The following is a 3682-nucleotide window of genomic DNA, read 5'->3' on the forward strand; positions in this document are numbered from 1 at the left end:
TGCAGCAGTGAATTCCACAATTCTGTCTTCCAGGTTAGTTATCGGTTCTTCTGCCTCAGTTATTCTGTTATTGATTCCTTCTAGTGTAGTTTTCATTTCAGTTATTGTATTGTTCATCTCTGTTTGTTTGTTCTTTAATTCTTCTAGGTCTTGGTTAAACATTTCTTGCGTCTTGTTGATCTTTGACTCCATTCTTTTTCTGAGGTCCTGGATCGTCTTCACTCTCATTAGTTTGAATTCTTTTTCTGGAAGGTTGCCTCTCTCCACTTCATTTAGTTGTTTTTCTGGGGTTTTATCTTGTTCCCTCATCTGGTACATAGCCCTCTGCCTTTTCATCTTGTCTGTCTTTCTGTGAATGTGGTTTTTGTTCCACAGGCTGCAGGATTGTTGTTCTTGCTTCTTCAGTCTGCCCTCTGGTAGATGAGGCTATCTAAGAAGCTTGTGTAAGTTTCCTGACCTGTTGCAAGATTTTTAATCACAGTTTCAGTTTCAGTGCTTGTGGTCTGTTCATATTTTCTGTTTCTTCCTGGTTCAGTCTCGGAAGGTTGTGCACTTCTAAGAATTTGTCCATTTCTCCCAGGTTGCCCGTTTTATTGTCATATAGTTGCTTGTAGTAATCTCTCATGATCCTTTGTATTTCTGCAGTGTCAGTTGTTACTTCTCCTTTTTCATTTCTAATTCTATTGATTTGAGTCTTCTTTTTTTTCTTCATAAGGCTGGCTAATGGTTTATCAGTTTTGTTTATCTTCTCAAAGAACCATCTGTTAGTTTTATTGATCTTTGCTATCATTTCCTTTATTTCTTTTTCCTTTATTTCTGATCTGATGTGTATGATTTCTTTCCTTCTGCTAGCTTTGGGGTTTTTTTTGTTCTTCTTTCTCTAATTGCTTGAGGTGCAAGGTTAGGTTGTTTATTCGAGATGTTTCCTGCTTCTTAAGAGCGGCCATGGCTCACGGGCCCAGCCGCTCTCCACAGCATGTGGGATCCTCCCGGACCAGGGCACGAACCCATGTCCCCTGCTGTGGCAGGCGGACTCTCAACCACTGTGCCACCAGGGATGCCCTAGAATTGCTTTTGATGCATCCCATAGGTTTTGGGTCATCGTGTTTTCATTGTCATTTGTTTCTAGGTATTTTTTGATTTCCTCTTTGATTTCTTCAGTGATCTCTTGGTTATTAAGTAGTGTATTGTTTAGCCTCCATATTTTTGTATTTTTTATAGGTTTTTTCCTGTAATTTATATCTCGTCTCATAGCATTATGGTTGGAAGAGATACTTGATATGATTTCAATTTCCTTAAATTTACCAGGGCCTGATTTGTGACTCAAGATATGTTCTGTCTTGGAGAATGTTCCATGAGCACTTGAGAAGAAAGTGTATTCTGTTGTTTTGGATGGAATGTCCTATAAATATCAATTAAGTCCATCTTGTCTAATGTATCATTTAAAGCTTGTGTTTCCTCATTTATTTTCATTTTGGATGATCTGTCCATTGGTGAAAGTGGGGTGTTAAAGTCCCCTACTATGATTGTGTTACTGTCAATTTCCCCTTTTCTGGCTGTTAGTATTTGCCTTATGTATTGAGGTGCTCCTATGCTGGGTGCATATATATTTATATATAATTGTTTCTTGATCCCTTCATCATTATATAGTGTCCTTCCTTGTTTCTTGCAACATTCTTTATTTTAAAGCCTATTTTATCTGATAAGAGTATTGCTACTCCAGCTTTCTTTTGATTTCCATTTGCATGGAATATCTTGTTCCATCCCCTCAGTTTTAGTCTGTATGTGTCCCTATGTCTGAAGTGGGTGTCTTGTAGGCAGCATATATATGGGTCTTTTTTTTGTATCCATTCAGCCAGTGTGTGTCTTTTGTTTGGAGCATTTAATCCATTTACATGTAAGGTAATTATCGATATGTATGTTCCTATTACCATTTTCCTAATTGTTTAGGTTTTCTATTGTAGGTCTTTTCCTTCTCTTGTGTTTCCTGCCTAGAGAAGTTCCTTTAGCATTTGTTGTAAATCTGGTTTGGTGGTGCTGAATTCTCTTAGATTTTCCTTGTCTGTACAGGTTTTAATATCTGTCAAATCTGAATGAGATCCTTGCTGTGTATAGTAATCTTGGTTGTAGATTTTTCCCCTTCATCACTTTAAATATGTCCTGCCACTCCCTTCTGGCTTTCAGAGTTTCTGCTGAAGGATCAGCTCTTAAGCTTATCGGGATTCCCTTATATGTTATTTTTTGTTTTTCCCTTGCTGCATATAATATTTCTTCTTTGTATTTAATTTTTGATAGGGTGCTTAGTATGTGTCTTGGTGTGTTTCTCCTTGCATTTATCCTTTATCATTTATCCTGTGCTTCCTGGACCTGATTAACTATTCTTTTCCCATATTAGGGAAGTTTTCAACTATAATCTCTTCAAATATTTTCTCTGTCCCTTTCTTTTTCCCTTCTTCTTCTAGGACCCCTGTAATTCGAATGTTGGTGAGTTTAGTATTGTCCCAGAGGTCTCTGAGACTGTCCTCAATTCTTTTCATTCTTTTTTCTTTATTCTGCTCTGCAGTTGTTATTTCCATTATTTTAATCTTCCAAGTCACTTAAACCTTTTACTGCCTTAGTTATTCTGCTATTGATCCCTTCTAGAGCATTTTTAATTTCATTTATTGTGTTGTTCATGACTGTTTGCTCCTTAGTTCTTCTAGGTCCTTGTTAAACGTTTCTTATATTTTCTGCATTCTATTTCCAAGATTTTGGATCATCTTTAGTATCTTTACTCTGAATTCTTTTTCAGGTAGACTGCCTATTTCCTCTTCATTCGTTAGGTTTGGTGGGTTTTTACCTTGCTCCTTCATCTGCTCTGTGTTTCTCTGTCTTCTCATTTTGCTTAACTTACTGTGTTTGGGGTCTCCTGTTCACAGGCTGCAGGTTCATAGTTCCCATTGTTTTTGGTGTCTGACCCCAGTGGCTAAGCTTCGTTCAGTGGGTTGTGTAGGCTTCCTGTTGGAGGGGACTAGTGCCTGTGTTCTGATAGATGAGGCTGGATCTTTCTGATAGGCAGGTCCACGTCTTGTGGTGTGTTTTGCGGTGTCTGTGGCCTTATTATGATTTTAGGCAGCCTGTCTGCTAATGGGTGGAGTTGTGTTCCTGTTTTGCTAGTTGTTTGGCATAGAGTGTCCATCACTGTAGCTTGCTGGTCGTTGAGTGCAGCTGGGTCTTGGCTTTGAGATGGAGATCTCTGGGAGATTTTTGCCGTTTGATATTACGTGGCGCTGGGAAGTCTCTGGTGGACCAGTGTCCTGAACTTTGCTCTCCCACCTCATTGGCATAGCCCTGACGCCTGGCTGGGGCACCAAGAGCCTGTCCTCTACATGGCTCAGAATAAAGGGGAGGAAAAAAAGAAAGAAAGAGGAAGATAAAATAAAATAAAATAAAATAATGTTATTAAAATAAAAAAAGAAAATTTTTAAGAAAAAAATTTTTTAAGTGGAAAAAAAAAAAAAACGGACAGACAGACCCTAGGACAAATGGTAAAAGCAAAGCTATACAGACAAAATCACAAACAGAAGTGTACAGATACACACTCACAAAAAGAGAAAGAGGGAAAAAAAAATATATATCATTGTTCCCAAAGTCCCCCTCCTCAATTTGGGATGATTTGTTGTCTGTTCACATATTCCACAGA

The sequence above is a fragment of the Neophocaena asiaeorientalis genome, unplaced genomic scaffold, assembly GCF_003031525.2.
Source record: "Neophocaena asiaeorientalis asiaeorientalis breed wild unplaced genomic scaffold, Neophocaena_asiaeorientalis_V1.1 scaffold318, whole genome shotgun sequence".
Taxonomy (NCBI): domain Eukaryota; kingdom Metazoa; phylum Chordata; class Mammalia; order Artiodactyla; family Phocoenidae; genus Neophocaena; species Neophocaena asiaeorientalis.